Here is an 18,128-nt window from a genome sequence, read left to right on the forward strand (position 1 = left end):
TCTCCATTTATTCTTTGTGACATTGATTCAATCACATATTTGAAGAGAGTTCTAGAACTCTACAGATAGGAAGGAAAGGCCCTCAACTTCACCCACAGCAGCTCCCATATGATCTATTTTAGATGATGCAGTATGACTTGGCTTTGGGAGCAGAGGGTCGGGGAGAGAATTCTTGAGAACCATTTGGTGAAAATACATCATGGAGTATTGGAGGTCTGTCTGGTGGGTGGAGACAGGAAGTAGAAAAGAGAGTCTCTTGTACATAGGACTAACAGGGAGGACAGGATTTGTTTCTAGGTCAAACATCAAGTGTTTTGTTCTGTGTAGCATGAAGATAGGAGTAAGATTCAACCAGGTGCTGTGGAAGAGAGAAACAGAGATGTACTGAGGCTGGAGAGACCAGGAGAAAGGTCCTTCCAACAGAGCCAAGGAAGCCGACCTGAGAGCTCTGGCTTTTTGCCGCATCCTTGCATCTTCAGTCTTCACCAGCCAGCCTGCTTTCCCTCCGCACCATCCCTCTGTGGGTAAACCTGTATCCCAAAGAGTGAGCCTATATCTTCTCAAGGTCCCTCTCTCTTCAAGCACATTATCTATGCAGGTTCATAGTGGTAGCCTTTCAAAGCACACAAGTGGCCAGGCCCTTCCCAGAGGACATCCAACCTCCAGGTTCAATCCCCAAAATACACTGCCCTAATGGCTGGACCTAGCCCCTGTGCTAGAATAATTCCTCCAATCCTTGAGCTCCCTTCAAGTTCTGGACTTAAAATCCCACCAATCTGTACCCTGAAAAGCTCCCTACTCCCAAGAAATCTGTTATAAAGCCTGCCTTCTGCCCAGCTCTCTGCTGCTTCTTACTTAAGAAGAGGCAGCCACTGTCCTAGGTTTTCCCTTCTCTATAAATCCCTTGTGTGAAGTTTGTTGTACAGTGTAACTTTGTGGTATTCCTTAGCTCCCATCTGCCAGGATGCCTTTCCCCTCAGAGCTGTATAACGCTAACACATGCACCACCAGCCTGCGTCTCGGAAACAAAGAACTATCTGGTCTGGGTCCTTTCTGGACTAAGAGGCTCCAAAGAATGTCCCCAAATGAAGATATGCGAAAATCAAGCACACACCCACCAGGGTGTCATTTCATGTCCGTGGAGCCAATAAATACATTGGACACCACCTTAAGAGTAAATATGAGCTGGGCAGTGGTGGTGCACATCTTTAATCCCAGCACTTAGGAGGCAGAGGCAGGCAGATTTCTGAGTTCGAGGCCAGCCTGGTCTACAGGGCTATACAGAAAACCCTTGTCTCAAAAAAAAAAACGTGGGGTGGGGGGGGGGGGGGGGGGGGGGGGAGAGTAAATGAGCTGTTTCTAAGTCATGCTGTGAAGCATGACAGCACACCTGTGTGTAGATACCTAAAGGGATGTGTTCCCAATATGAAATGTATGTTTAGAGTCAGGGGACAAATGTTACCCCTCTCCAGACTGCTGGGATGATTATATTGGATGTATGACCACGTGGGAATAAACAAACACATGTAAATTCAAGACTCTCCAGAGGCACAAGGCTAGGATTGTATAGCTTCACTTACAGAAGGCTTCAAGACACAGCTTCCTAGAGGAGGAGACGTGAGACAGGTGGCTTTGTGACTTAACAGGCTCCCAGGCATTTGGTAGGCAGAGAAGACAGGGGGCAACAGCCTCGTCAGAGAGTCAGCTCACTCTTGTGCTCGCCTCACTTGGACAAGATCCTAAATTCAGTTCCCATCATCCATGATTTTTTTTTTTCTTTAAGCCAGGCATAAGGGAGCATGCTTGCTATCTCAATATTTGGGAAGTAGAGAGAGGAGGCTTCCAGACTGTTAATCAACCAAAACCAGTGAGTTCCAGGCAAGTAAGAAACTGTCTCTAACATCAGAAAAATACATAAAAATGAAGGTGGAATGTGCTCTTATCACAATAGAGCCTTTCCCCCAGCCTCCAAACTTCCACACAGATGCACACATTCAAACACTGTTGTACATACTTCCTCACAGATGCACACACTAGTGCACACACAGAGAAATATAAAGGGATGGCTAGTGTAGGAAGAGCTGCTCCCCTGAAACCTACCAGTCCTGGCGAGGCTGACCCTGTCAGATTTTATTCTTTCTCTCCCTAGAATGGGCCTTTAGCTAAAAGTTTCTGTCACAGTAATCATCTGGAGAAAGCCACCCATAGCCAGCCACCATGTGGCCCCATAAGTCAGACCCCATTCTGCCAAGATGCAGCTTTCTCTCCCTCAGAGCATGGACCCCCATGTTCCCCAACACACCCCACATCAACAGAGGCCGAACATACTAGAATGAGATTTCTCTCCCTGCCCCCAAGAGCCTTGCCTCCGCAAAGCCAATGAATTCCACTTTACCCTCGCTCCTAACAGGGCTTCTAATTAATGCCACATGCTCCCCTCAGCTGTCACCCTGAATAAATGTTTACAAAGCTATTAACGTACTGTATTTGTAAGCCGGGACTACTCTGCTTTGGGGAGTCATGTGGGATAGATTTTCTCCTCAAAGATGGAAACGGCTTAGCAATAATAAATACATTGTTTTGCAGAGATGGAAGCAAGGCGTTGCCTCTCCAAAAAAAAAAAAAATATATATATATATATATATATATATATATATATATATATATATATATATATATTGCAAGCTTCCTGAGACAGCATGGCTATGTGAATGTAAGGAATCAGAGCTTTGCTTGAGTGCAGAAGAACTTCCAGGGGCCAGATCTGGTCCAGGCAGGGGCGTAAAGTGGAAGTACCCCCAAAAGAGAGACCTCCCCAAACTAGCTTGAGGTCTGAAGGTGATAACGCTGACTTCCATCCTTTTCTTCATCAGCTCTGAGCCTTTTTAGGCAAGCTGGGTTTTATCTGAAATACTTAGTTTTCCTACAGGGAAAATGAAAGGTTGGGATCTTCGGGAACATTCTACTGGAGCATGCAGCTCTGAGTTGGAGCCTAAGAACTCACTTGAGAAAGCCAGGCATGACATTGTGCACCTGCCGCCTTAGTGCTGGAAAATCAGAGCGTCCCTCCAGCTCAGTGGCCAGCCAGCCTAGCCGAAAGAGGGGGAGCTCCAGGTTCAAGGGGAGACCCCATCTCAGAAAATAAGGCAAGGAGTGGTCAAGGTCTAACATCAACTTCTGGACTCTTCTTGCTCCCACACGCTCACATACCTGTGTTTACTGAACATGCACGCATGCGCAAACACCCCATTTGATCTAGGATTCTAGTCTGAGTCTTTCTCTGCTCCCAGCCCTAACACCTCAAACGGTCTTGTGTCAATTCTTGAGAGGCATTCAGGACCCTAAAGGACTAATATGAGAACATGAACTCCCAGACTCTGTGCCACAGGCCCCGCCCATCCGTGGTCTTTCCTCACTGACTCCGCCCATCTGTGGTCTTTCCTACTTCACGCTCCAGTCAGGCAAATGTGTTGTCATTTCCCCCACGGGAACCTTGCATCCTCTTATCTCTCTACTGGGTCCCCCAACAGCAACATCCCTTTTTCCTTCTCCCTTCCTCTGGTCCATTTCTTCTTCCTCTTCATACTGAGGCTTTCTGTTCGTCCTCCCTAGCAAGCCTGTCTTGATTTTCAATCCCGGGCAGGTGCCTCACAAATACACTCCCAGTATTGTTCATTCCCGAACACCACCTCTCTTAGGGACATTTCTCAGCAGGTAAAGGTGCTTGAGATCTGAATTTGATCCCTAAGATCCACATGGTGGAAGGAGAGAATCAGCTCCTAAAAGTTGTCCACTGATCTACACACACATGCTTGCATGAGTACAAATACACCACACATGCACACACACACACACACACAATAAATCCATCGATAGAAATACAATTAAATAGATATGCATTCATATCTAAGCTACTTGATCCAAAAGCCACCTTAAGCATCTTCAGACACTTCTATTAGCCTGCAGCTAATCCTCCAATCCCAGGCCTATTTGAGAATTGCAAGTTGAATGTCTCATGTAGTTTATTGAATGCCTATATGCAGAACAGCTACCATCCCAGTGCTGTGTGGAGTCTCCGAATTCATTTGCAGTCCTGGGGATGGAACCCACAGCCTTACACACCCTAGGCAGGCACTCTGGCACTGTGCTCCATCCTCCGTCCCTCAGGTTTCAAGGCCATTGTGCTATGGAACCCAGGATGACCTTGAACTTACGAACATCTTGCCTTAGCCTCTCAATAAACCATCTGAAAGTATAAGTGAGCTTCATCACACCCACCGAATCGAGGTTCTTTTACCACCATAATCACGTGGCTGACTGGGAGCTGTACAGCTCACTGCCTTCGTAGGCTTTCCTTGAGGATATTATACTAGGCATGGTTAGTTCAAAATTTGAAATCTGAAGCAAGGTTTTTGCTGAATGTAAGTGGCTTTTGTAACATTGTTACAGCTGAGGAATCATCACATCAAGTCACTATTGTGTGAGCTCTTGAAGTCAGGTGCCAGTTATACTTGCAGTCAGTATCTCTGAATGAATACTTAGTGGCAAGAACCGACAGACCTAAAGGGCCTTCCTAGGTACTTTTCCCCCACTCAAGAACCCTGTGCTTTTTTCTGTACCCATATGGTCTTTGGAGAGGTTTAAGTAACTTGTCCTGTAATGTTATCTGGGTCCAAGGTATTTCTCTCTGGAAGCTCCTGGCCACAGTAATGTCCTACCTCCTACTGGGGACACCAGCAGCAGAGTCCTGGGACTTGACCTCTCACACTTATGGATGTATCAGCTGTAGATCTCTCTGCACGGGGTCTTCCTTGTTTGTCACGTTGGTTCCCTAAAAGATGCAATCATAACTATGAATGTAGGTGACAACTAAAAATTTATCTGGGGGCTGGGGATGGGCACAGCACGGAGGGACACACAGTAAGCCTTCCCCAGACACAGAAAGGACAGGAGGGAATGCCCCCTGGGAACACTGGTAGCCATGGAATCTATTTTCAAAGTCCCTATCTCTTCTATGTCATTATCCATTCTTCTTCTGAGACTATTTGATGCTCCCAAGGCAGATGCCACCAGAACTGTGTAAGTCCTGAACAACAATCCCTACCTCCTGGACGAGGGGAATTTCAGGGGAACAATTTAATTGGCCAGGCTTGAGTCACATGCTCATGCTTGGACCAACCACTTTTATCAAAGGCAGGACGCTATAATTAGCTACCCCCCCACACACACACACACACACACCAACATTCGTTCATTCATTCTCTCCCTCTCCCCCACCTCTCTCTCTCTCTGCCTCTCTCTGTCTCTCTTTCTGTCTCTCTGTCTCTCTATCTCTGTCTCTCTCTCTAGCACATACACGTACACACACACACACACACACACACACACACACACACACACACACAAGGCAGGGATGCTTCCTAAACAGGAGCTGGAAATGCTGTTCTTATCTGTAGATCCACTTATCTTGTAGATCCATGTGTTCTTGGTGGATCATGAATACTTCTCTTCCTTTACTATAATAGGTCACAGGAGATGGAGGTAGGAATAGAGAAAATGAGAAAATGGAGGAAGAGAATGGAGATATGGAAAGAGAGACTGGGTTGGTTCAAAAGGAAGAAAAGGAGCTGGGCAGTGGTGGTGCATGCCTTTAATCCCAGCACTTGGGAAGTAGAGGCAGGAAGATTTCTGAGTTCCAGGCCAGCCTGGTCTACAGAGTGAGTTCCAAGACAGCCAGGGCTACACAGAGAAACCCTTTCTCAAAAAAAAAAAAAAAAAAAAAAAAAAGAAAAGAAAGAAAAAAAAAGAAAAAAGAGTGAGAAACACTTAAAATAGACTTATAAAAACTTATAAAATCTCTAAAAAAAAAGTTATAGCAGCTTCTTTGGCCTGCCTCCTTGGTTACCTTTAGGTGGCTGCCAATTTTTGAGAGAGAGAGAGAGAGAGAGAGAGAGAGAGAGAGAGAGAGAGAGAGAGAGAGAGAGAGAGAGAAGCTCCTGATTCTCACAGATCAAAATATTGCGCACACTATGTCCAGTGTAAGCCTTCCCAGTGTCTTCATTCTTGGGTTTTTGTTCTAACACACAGGGGCTGGGGGACAGTTTTAGAACTGTGGCTGTACCACTGGGTAGAACTTCTCTCTCCTTGTTAAGTAGGGACAGGCCAGCTCTGAACACTGCAATACCCCACGAGGGCCAGAGCCTCCTCAGAATTCTGAGCTAGCGAGACCTTGGGAACAATGGCCTCTGCTGCTTGGAATGAAAACAGTGAAAGCCGTTTTCAATTCAGCAAAGCAATTCTGCAGGGAAATTATGTTTTGTTGTAATGGGCATTTGCTCTTAAAAAAAAAATCCTGCTTTTTCTTTCTTCCTTCTTTCCTTTCCTTTTTTTCCCCCTTGCTCTCTAAGACTTGAGCCCAAACAAGTGAATAAATGGAATTTCTATTTTACAAAGATTCAAGTTATGTGGTCCCGTGAGAGGGAAGTGGGACATTTTTAGGATCAGCACAAAGTAGGGTCTGTCACAGATGCTACTGTCATGGAGTCCCAACAACCAGCTAAATCTCTTGAAGGACTTATTTAATGTTGTCTTAGGAGAACAAGGGCTTCTGACCCAGCCTGAACTTGTACTCTGGTGTTGTTTCTTCTTGTTCCACCCCAACTATAACATGAGGAGTGTGTGTGTTGAATTCATGTGTGTATTTGGCTGTGTTAGCCCATGTGTGCAAGGCAGGGGTTAATACCAAGCATCTTCCTCTGCACTCTCCAATTTATATATTTCTGAGACAGTCTCTCTTCCCTCTCTCCCTCTCCTCCCCCTCCTCTCTCTCTGTCTCTCTGTTTCTCTCTGTCTGTGTCTCTGTCTCTGTCTCTTTCTCTCTCTGAACCTGCTAGTCAGACTAGATCCCTAGATTCCTCCTGTTCCCCACCTCCCTAACACTGACTTACAGGCTTACACTACCACACATGACTTTTACACAGATGCTGGGGTTCTGAACTCAGGCCCCTGTAACAAGCTATTCACCCACTAAGGCATTGGCTCAGGAGTTCAGCCGCATCAGGCTTTCTTTCAGCCCCAATAAAGACTTCAGCTCTCACATGGAAATTGAGTGCTTGTCCACTCCTGCAAGGTGAGTGGCCTCAGAGCCCCCCAGGGACCTAGGATATGCCAGTAAATCGGTCCTACTTAAAGCAGAATTTTCCAAAGCCTGTACCAGGCCTGGCATCCCGGATGTGGGAGCTGCTACGGTTGCCGGGCCCTGAAATCAGAAGGACCTTGTCAGCTTGAATGACTTCCAGTCGGTGCCTTGAGTCCATTATTCATGGTGTGATGGGTTAAATGTGTAGCTTGGACAGTGAGACACCAGCTGGTGCTGCCATTTGGGGAAGTTAGGGCAACTTCAGAAGGGTGGTGGGTCCTGGCTTGGAGGGAAAAGAGTCACTGGGAGATGGGCCTTGAGAGCTAAAGCGTCCCTTCTTCCAATGAAGCCTCTCTATCCACCCTGGAGTCTGCCTGCATGTCAATCAACGAGGCTGCAAACACCTACTACCCCTTACGGAGCCACAGACAACATGATAGTTAGACTGTTTCCCCTCAAACTAAAGGACAAAGTTGATCCCTCCTCTAAGTGGCTTCTGTCCCAACATCCAGAAAAGTGAATAACGGAGCAAGAGACCCCACATTTTTGAACATGGACCTGCTGTGTGTCAGTGACATCCTGGCCTTGCCTGATACACAAAGCCAACACCTTACACACAGTAGATGGAGGTGCTAACACAAGCCAGTCTCTTAGAGCCATAGCTAGAGCCTGTGTGATGTGCATGTCAGAGCCTTCATGAATCTCAGTCAGCAGATACCAGCCCCGCTTCTGTGATGACGTGTGGGAGGGAGATAAATCTATCAATGGAAATCAGTGGGTCCAGCTAAAGAAAATGAGGGGGTAGATTAACTACAGATGTTATTCAAACCCTTAACAACAACTAGAAAAAAGTTAAGGAAGCAAACTAATAAATTACACTTGAGAGTCACTGATTGAAGGACCTGAATGTTTCTCTACTAAATCACTGGCTCCGAAAGATCACATTGCACCAACTCACAGAAGTTCCCAGAGTCTGCAAGAGACACATTCACTCCCATGCTTTTGGTGAGTCTCATTTTGCTCCCCAGACTCAGTTTACTTGTCTATTCAATGGTTCAGCTCCACTGACCTAGCAATTCTGGCTTCTCCTGACTTCACCAAATGTCTTACAAGCCCTGCTCCCCACACTAGCTGTCTCTGGGCTGCTGGGATAGGTCATCAGAAGTACTTATCTCAGTCCATCCAATGAGATGGTCATCAGCATGAAGGTCCTTTGAATAACAAAGAGTGGAGATGTCACATGACCCACTTGTGGGTATACAGACACCTTACTATGATCAGCTTTAACTGTCAACTTGACAAAACCTAGAAGCATCTGGGAAGGGAGGCTCAGTGAGGGACTGTATGTTTTCTATGTTGAGTTTGCCTGCATTTATATCTGTGGGGAACTGTTTTTGATTGACCTGATTGGAATTAGAGGACATGCCCACTGTGGGTGGCACCATTCCTCTGGCTTGGGGCCCTGGACTGTATGCTAGTAGAGAAAACAAGATGAGCCCTGGAGTACATTCACGAATCCATTGCTCTCCCCTCTGTTGTTGGTTGGTTTTGTTTTGGAGAGGCTGGGGTTGAACTTATTGAAACAGGGTCTTGTGTAGACTATATTCATCTTAAATTCACTTTAGAGTCAAAAATGACTTTGAACTCCACCTCCTAAATTCAGGGATTACAGGTATAATCCCTGCCACTGCACTTGAGTTCTATGGTGCTAGGAATCAAACCCAGAGCTTCCTATGTGCTAGGTAAGTGCTCGCTCAGGTATGTCCTGGTCTGCAAGAAGGGTTCTGATGTGAAGATCCACCCCACCTCCTCCTTCCCTCTCCATTCTTGCTCACCTCCCCTCCCCTTCCCATGCATACTCAGGATGATTTTTCCCAGACGTGCTGGGTAAATATCTCACCAGACCAGAGGCTGTCTTTTGTACTGTTTCTTTTCCCTCCCCACGCTCCAAGAAACACTGAGCATCCCCTGGCTTATGGGGCTGAGAGCGACAGAAGCTTTTTGACGTTCTGTAAAATACTTCTCTCTCATTGTTACTTTGCTGAGGGTCCCCAGCCTCTGGGGAAATATAAATGCCACTTAGTATACATGATCATATCTATTCAACCTCAAAGTGAGGCTATGTGGAGCCTCTAAGCATGTGTGTTTGTGTGTATGTGTGTACATGCATGTGTACATACATGCATTCTTGAGTGTGTTTGTGTGCCTGTGTGTGTACATGTGTGCATGCATGTGTGTGCTTGTGTGTGTGCATGCAAGTATGCGTGTGTGCATGTGTGCTTCTGGGTGTGTGTACTTGTGTGTGCTTATGTGTGTGCATCTATGCCTGTGTATGTTTGTGTGATTGTGTGTGTGTGTGTGTGTGTGTGTGTGTGTGGTGTGTGTGTATTACTGTAGACCAAACCTCTTTTATGCATGCAAGCACTCTACCACTGAGCTACATCCCTGGCTGAATTAGTCAGGTTTCTTTAAAGTAATAGAATTAAGAGTATAAATATATATTGCAGAAGTGACTTATTAGATTCACTTACATAGTAGAAGCTGGGGAGTAGATAATGGCTGTCTGCACTTTAGAGAGACTGAACCAGATGCAGCTTGGGCCACGAGGTTGGGTGGCTTTGTAGTCCCAATCTGATGCTAAAAACCTGGAGGCCCTCCAGGGGCCACGCCTTTCAGATTCACACTGGAAGACTAGAGAAATAGGTTGTGATGTCAGCAAGGGTGGTGGCAGCAGGTTAGGCACACTCTCCAGCAAGAAGTAATTGTGGGCTACAGCCTCTATTTCCCCGCTTACATCTGGGCTGCCAAGGGGGAGGGTCTTCCCTTCAGTTAATCCTTTCTGGAAACGTTCTTGCAAACTGGCCCAAGAACCTGAGTTTTAGTTTATCCCAGATCTGATCAAACTGACAACCAAAATTAACCATCACATTATCTTGTGGTGTCTGTGTTTAAAAGCATTATATTGCATGCATAAATGAATTTACTTTGTGTGTGTGTGTGTGTTCGTATGGGTACCATGACCCACACATGAAGGTTGGAGAGCAATTTATGGGATTCGTTTCTCTTCTTTCAGTATGTGTGCCCTGAGCCATCTTGCCTGCCCTATTGTAGACTTAAAGGCCACAGAAGCCCTCAGCTAGCTTGAAGGCCTGCCAACAAGTCTCTAATTCACAACATTAGCACACAGCACTGCAACATCATGTGACCTTCTTTTGAGTCCAGAGGAAAATGAAGACAGAAAGGGCAGTTGTCCAAAGTCACACGGTGTAGGCATGACAGAGCCAAGACTCAGAGCTACATAGCCCACCTCCATGACTGTACCCTCCTCCTGTGAACCTGGGGCCCTGCGCCCCCCCCTTTCTTCCCTCTCATCTCTTTTTCCTGTGACCATCCCTGCCCTATGACACACATAGCACAAGAATTATTCACAGCCCTTTTTGCTTCTTTGACCAACAGCCTCCTAACACTATTACCTCTGATGGCTTTTCATTCCCGATGCCAAACCTGATTTGGCATTCACAAGGTTGAGGGTTTCGGTCCCAGCTCTGTGGACAGGCTCCAGGGGCCTTAAGTGACTGTAGTTTACAGACAATCCAATTGTTATTGACATTTGTGTCGGATTGTTCATCAGCCCAGGCCTGTCTTGTAGGCCAGATCATTCTATTAGCTGGCCCCTTTCAGTCTCCTCACTAACGACAAAACACGCTCACGCCATCACGGCAGGCCAATCAATTGCAATATCACTCTACGGCTGTCAGAGTCACTTTTGTGGGCCTTGCTTTAGGGGCAGCTGGAGGAGGGGAAGAAGAGGGATGGGATTCTTGTGCACTGAGTCTGAAATGCAGGCAGCTACTGAGAACAAGAAGTCTCCTTGCAAGATAGATGATAGGTAGGGAAATAGGTGGGTAGATAGACAGATTAGATAGATAGATAGATAGATAGATAGATAGATAGATAGATAGACATAAATTGATGGATAGATCGATGATTCATGGATAGATACATACATACATACATACATACATAGATACATACAGGTAAATAGGTATGTAGATAGATAATAGACAGATAAATAGATAAGATAAAAAGGTGCTAGATGATAGATATATAATAGACAGATAAATAAGATAAATAGGTGCTAGATGATAGATGTATAATAGACAGATAAATAGATAAGATAAATAGGTGATAGATAGATAGATAGATAGATAGATAGATAGATAGGTAGATAGTAAATAGACAGGTATGTAGATAGATAATAGATAAATAGATAAGATAGGTGGTGATTGGTTGGTTGATAGGTAATAAATAGGTAGACAGATATGTAGATAGATAGATAGATAATAGAATAGATAGACAGTATATAGATAGATATAAAGATTGGGAAAATAATTACTAACAGGCCTGTCACTTTGTTTATTCTTCTATGTTGTATCTTGGGGGCAGAAATCCAATTTTATCTCCAACTTCAGTTGTGCCTGGTGAAGCTGCCTGGATCACAGACCCAACAGGTTGTTGCCCCATCTTTTCCCCCATGAAAGGCAGCCCTTGTACATGTACTGACTCTTTTTCCCTCCCCATCCTTTACAACTTTACTGCTGCTTCCCATAGTCCTTCCCTGGCTCTTAAGAAAGCAGAAGCTCTCAGTCTCCCCAAGTGGCTGCTGCATGTGGTTCAAGTAGACCCAGCACCCCTCATCTGTTTAAGCAAACACATCACCAGTAAGGCAAAGGGCATTGTGCAGGGGGCACAGCTCCATCCTGGCCTTCCTGGACTCTCTACAGTCACATGGTCTTTAGTAATGGCTGACACAGTCACTATGTAGATTGGACAACAACCTTGGGCTTTCTCAGCAATAGGAATGTATGAACTCATAAAACCCCAGAGTGAGTTCCCCAGACTGCCAGAAAGGCCAGGAGTAAACAGACCAATCATAGCTAGAGAAGGCAAAGATGTGTAGATAGATGGAATCCCTCCCATCCTGTCTGGATGGAGGACAAGGCAAACCATGCTCCCCCCATGACATTCTGCATGCTTCAGTCCTGACTCTTACCATCCAGAGCATGCCCTCATTTGGAGACATAAAAAGATGACCCTGTTGAAATGAGATCATCTGGATGAGAGGTTACAGTATGGCCAATTCCTCAGAAGATGGCGTGAGGACACTTAAGAGAAACATTTGCCACTTTTCATAATGTTAACTAAACATGGATAGTTTAACCTGGAAATTCCATTTCTGGGTATACAGCCAGCAGAAATAAAGACTTGCAGCCTCACGAGAGTCTGAGTGCTTATGTCATCATCATTTAGAAAACCTTGACCTATTGAAACAACCCAAATGCTTATTACCTGCTGACTGCAGAAACGTATTGTGCTGTATTTATATAAAGGAATATTACACAGCAGTAAAAAAAATCAAACTGAGGACCTTGCAGAAATGCAGATGACCCTCAGAGCATTTATTATGTGAAGTGAGAGAAGCCAGGCACTGATGATCACACTGTAGAATTTCCATTCTTGTGACATCCTGAAAACATTAACTCTGAAAGAACAGAGAGCAGATCAGTGGTTTCTGGGTATACAATATGAGAGGGAGAGATGGGCTCCTGAGGAGGACAGAGGAAGCTTTGTGAGTGGCTGCAGCATCCTCCTGTTGGAGGGATGAACGTGTGCAAGGGCCATCAGACCACATCCTTAAAAGGGTAAATGTTTTTTATTGCATGAGAATTATATAGTTTAAGAAACATACTTTTAAAAGCAATAATTGTGAGTTATCTTTCCTTTCACGCAGGAATAGGACACTTTTGTAATCACTAGCACTCGTCTGTGGAAAGTACAGGGAAGGACGTGGTCTTTAGCCTCAGATGCCCCTGGCTGCATGAATGCAGATTTGTCCAAACCAGGGTAGGACACACAGCTGTAATCTCCGTGCTTGGGAAACAGAGGCAGGAGAAACTGAAACATCAGCACAAGGTGGGGGGAAGAGTGCATGCCTGGCATGCACAAAGCCCTGGATTACATCTTCAGCACCACATAAACTAGGCAGGGTGGCCAGACCCTGTAATCCCAGTACTCAGGAGGCAAAGACAGGGGGATCAGACAGACATTCAAGGTCATCCTTGGCTACAAAGTAACATTGAGGCAGTAAAATATAAAAAATAGGCAAAGTGTGATAGAACATGCCGTTAAGACCAGCACATGGAAGTCAGAGACAATTGGATATCTATGAATTTGAGGCTGGACTAATCCATATATGACTTCCAAGCCATCCAGGGCTACCTAGTGAGACCCTATCTCAGACAGACAGACAGACAGACAGACAGACAGACAGACAGACAGACAGGTAATAGAGCAAGCTACTTTTCTGAAATGCAAATGGCATTTCTCTATCTAGCTTCTGATATTCATTTCCACTTATAGAATCCAATATGTGTTATATACACATTCTAATTCACCACAGCAAACCACAGAGGAACGCACTTGTGTACAGGTCAAGAGGACAGCTTGTAGAAACGGGGTGGGTCCTTCCACTGTGGGTTCTGAGAAATGAACTCGGATCATCAGGTTTGTTTGGCAAACGCTTTATCCAATGGTGGGCCCCTAGAAAAGTTTTTAAAGGATGCATTTTGCTCGTGGATGCTGCTACCCAAATAATAGGGGCCATATTGACAGTAAAAGCAGATGTCCTTGGCTGACACTCTCAGAAGGACCCTGGGAGGAAAGCTCCTCCCACTGAGCACAGCTTTGCTCAGGTGGCAGCAACCAGAGAAGGATGAGAGATATGGCGAGGTCGCCAAGGAAGAATCAGAAAATTCTCCATGGAAGATCAGATGGATTGATGTTAGATCCAGCTCACCCTGAACTCACAGGATAAATATAAATCCAATCAATTCCAATTAGGATGAAAAATACAGAGTTCCCTAAGACTGAGCCTGCATCAGGAACTTTGACTTTGCAAATACTCCAGAAGCTTGCAACACGAAACAGCCAAGGCCGTCCCAGACGCATGCGCAGACTGAACTGAGCGAACCCTGACTTTCCTCGGGCAGCTCCTGGATGCACGCTTGCTTTTTAATGTGTCAGCCTTGCTTTGGCGAGCTCATTGCAGGAAGGACAGCAGCAGGCAAGTTCTCAGAGTTTCTCTTCCCCAAGGACAGGCTACAGTCTCACCTGAAGTTTTTCCAAGTTAGCCATCTAGGAGTGATGATCTTACCAAATTGTATCTTGGATGGTTTTAAGCAAAGTTAAGAAATCAAACGAGGGAGAGACACCTCCTTGCTTTAGAAGTCGCTCACTGTTAAGCATCCAAGTGTCTTTGACTGATCCTGTGAGTTTCCCTACTCAAGATGAGGCTGGACTAGAGTATCTATTAAAGTAAAGTGGTAAATTTCTTTCCACACAGTGTGTATATTCTGTAGACTCTACAATCAGTACCACATCTAAGATATGCCCTCAAGAGCTGCCTGGACACACCATCATCAAAAACACCACAAGCAGGAGCCAAGCTTGCCTGTATGTGATCTCAGCCCTGCATTTTGGGAGGCTGAGGCAGGAGGATCATGAAATAGAAACTGGCCTGGGCTATGAAGTAAAACTTTGTAGCATAAAGTAAAATAAAATATGAAATAAAATAAGAAAATATGGGAGAGATGGGACAGGCAGGTAGTACTTCAGAACTCCAAAGGTGAGCTAAGCTGAGGGTACACCTTTAATCCCAGCACCTGGGAGTTAGAAGTAAGTGGCTCTCTGTGAGTTTATGGCCAGCCTGGTCTAAGTAGCAAGTTCCAAGCCAGCCAGGGCTAAAGAGTGAGACCCCATCTTAACAGGCATGTACTATGGATGCATGATAAAGGTGGACATCCAAAAAGCATGCGGCCAGATGGGGCTGGTGGCAGTTGGGGCAATCACTGTCCCTGCCTTCTGGATAGAAGCAAATGGTGACTAGAGAGAGTAGGCAGATGGAAAGACAATTGAAAATGGACAAACAGCTACATGGAAAACAGAGCACTTGGCTTGATGGAAGTGAGACAGTTGATTAAGGCGGATCCTGGAACTAAGGGCCTTTCATGGTTTGAATATTCTTGGCCCAGGGAGTGGCACTACTAGAAGGTATGGCCTTGTTAGAGTAGGCATGGCCCTATTGGAGTAGGTGTGGCCTTGTTGGAGTAGGTGTGTCACTGTGGGCATGGGCTTTAAGACCCTCACCCTAGCTGCCTGGAAGCCAGTATTCTGCTAGCTGCCTTCAGATGAAGATGTAGAACTCTCAGCTCCTCCTGCACCATGCCTGCCTGGATGCTGCCATGTTCCCACCTTGATGATAATGGATGAACCTCTGAACCTGTAAGCCAGCCCCAATTAAATGTTGTCCTTATAAGAGTTGCCTTGGTCATGGTGTCTGTTCACAGCAGTAAAACCCTAGCTAGGACAGGGCTCATGCTGGAGTACACAGGGATGAATGGCTGGACATAAGCCCGTTGGTGGGTCTTACCCACCCAGTTTTTCAGCTCCTTCCATGAGTTCCATGATAGAGGGCCCAGTTTATTGCGGGGCTAACAACACCCCAGACTTCTTAGCTGGCTCCTTAGGATCTATCCTCTCTCTTAGGCAGAGTGGGTGATGATCAATGTCCTGCAAGCAAGGAAGAACCAGGTTCACCAGAACCTTTTCCTGGACTGACAAAAACAGAAGAAGACCCCAAATTCCTCAAATTACCTTCCAGGCAAAATAAAATCTGTTTATAGATCTCTTTCCATTGAAGAGCCACACTCCCCTTCTTCCCCTCAGAGAGTAAACAGTGTGAAACCAGGAGACACTCAGACTTTGGGGAGGAAATGAAAACCTCACTACCCGTGGTTTAGAATTTTGAAAGACTTCTTAATTTTTAGTTAATTTCAATATCATGTGTTGTTATTGCCAAAGGTCAGGCCTTCACAGATGCTCGCTAAGCCACTCTCCTCAATGTAAGCCAGGCGAGGGCCTATGACGTGCCATGAGCATCCAGACCCTCGGTTAGTGCAGCTCGCTCTGGAGTCTGAGCGACTCCCAGGGGCTCGGGGCTTATCTTCTTTATCTCTTGTAAAGGGCTAAACAGACTGTGGGTCTTCAACAAGTCATAAATAACACTGTATTGTATATCAACAGCATGTGCACTCTGCTTGGGAAAAGCCGATTCTGATAAAATCGAGTTCCAGCCCAAACCCTGGCTTTGGGTTTGGTCCAGCATCAACGTCATGGGAAGACTTTGTGAAAAGCGAGGGGGGAGATGTGCTCGTCTCGGATTTATTTTTCTGTCTGTACTGATGTCCCTGGGGTGGGAAGAAGAAGGTTTTCTGCAAGAGAGGGGTTTTGCTTTTGCATTTTTATTTTTATTTTTTATTTATTATGGTGTGTGTGTATGTAGAATGAGTGGACAGGGGACGTGCCACAGTTTGCGTGTGAAGGTCTAGAGACAAGTCTATGGGGTGGCTTTCTCTCTTTCCACCTTTACTTGGTCATGAGGCTATTTTGGCAAATGCTATTGCCTGCCACTGAGCCTCCTCGCTGGCTTTTGTTTCGTTTTTAAATTTTAATTAGCATTTTTAAAAAAAATTCTTCCTTCCTTCCCCCCATCATGTGTCCTGGGCATCAAACTGAGGTCATCAGGTCTGTGTGGCAAGTGGGTCTACCTGCTGAGATGCCTCATCTATCCTGCTTTGCTTTTTATTAAGACGAGGTCTCGTGTACCTGAGGCCAGCCATGAACTTTGATGATCTTTCTGCCTCTGTTCCCATGTGCTGGCATCACAGGTGTGCGCTCCCGTTGGACTCTTTTGTGGGTGCTGAGGGTTGAATGGGGTCTATGCAAGCATGCTATCAAACTGGGTCCCACCCCCAGCTTCTTAAGGCTCTTCTTTCTATGTAGGTTTTGGTGGCTGATTGACCTTACATTACTAAGAGCATAAATTAGAGCTCTGCTCATGCTATGCAAGCTCTCTGCCTTTACACACACACACAGACACACACACACACACACACACACACCTCACGCACGCATGCACGAATGCACTGTGATGCTGGGGCTTGAACATGCGGCCTCATGCATATCATGCCAGCACACTACCATCAAGCCATATCTGTGGCCCTTATGTGTTTTAATTTGATATACGCTCCCACTAAGTACCCCAAGCTGACCTTGAATACACTCTGTATCCCAAGGTAAGCCTTGGATTGACAATCCTCCCGCCTCCAGTGGCTGAGATTACAGGCCTATATTGACTGGACCCTGTTCACTCTTCTGGTTGGACACTTAATTAGCATTCACTGAGTACCTGCTGAAAGAAAGAGAGAGAGACAGAGAGAGACAAAGACAGAGAGACACAGAGAGAAACTGTGAAGTATTCTTTATGTTGTTTGCTTGCCTTAAACATCTCATTCAAGCATCGTATGGGTCCTATGATGATGTAGGTTCAGTGGTTAGCCCCCCCCCTTTTTTTTTCTTTTTGGTTTTCCAAGACAGGGTTTCTCTGAGTAGCCCTGGCTGGCCTCAAACTCAGAAATCTGCCTGTCTCTGCCTCCCAAGTACTGGGATTAAAGGCATGTACCACCACTGCCCAGCTGGTTAGCCCCATTTTAAAGACGGGAAAATAGAGATTTAGTTAAGACTTCTAGAGTCATGTCTTGAATCCAGAGAAACCTGAATTCACATACTACTGTGGCTTACTCAATGTGTGTGGTTTTAGATGGGCACCCAAGTCTCAGTTTATCCATTTATAAAATGGGTTCAGTATCACCCACCTCAGAAACAAACAGCTCAGGCAGAGAAGCCTGAGCATCTCATCTTTGGTACATCAAAAGGCTCACCTAAGACTAGCTATTTGCTATGGAAATATTCAGTGTTCTTCCTGTGAGCTAGCTTCAGGGGAGCTGGGTGCTCCCCTCCAGGAGACCCAATGAGGGACCCACCCCATGCTTCTTAGAAGGACAGCCCAGGCTGCAGGCTGTGCTGTGACACA

The 18,128-nt window shown here is 45.7% G+C and overlaps 1 long non-coding RNA gene across 1 annotated transcript; it reads left to right on the forward strand.

Moving 5' to 3' along the window:
* Nucleotides 1-78: 78 nt before the first annotated feature.
* Nucleotides 79-913, forward strand: LOC116068302. The gene is made up of 2 exons (XR_004109538.1): nucleotides 79-213; nucleotides 328-913. It is a non-coding gene; the product is annotated as an uncharacterized LOC116068302 (long non-coding RNA).
* Nucleotides 914-18,128: the final 17,215 nt, after the last annotated feature.

The sequence above is a fragment of the Mastomys coucha genome, unplaced genomic scaffold, assembly GCF_008632895.1.
Source record: "Mastomys coucha isolate ucsf_1 unplaced genomic scaffold, UCSF_Mcou_1 pScaffold22, whole genome shotgun sequence".
NCBI lineage: Eukaryota > Metazoa > Chordata > Mammalia > Rodentia > Muridae > Mastomys > Mastomys coucha.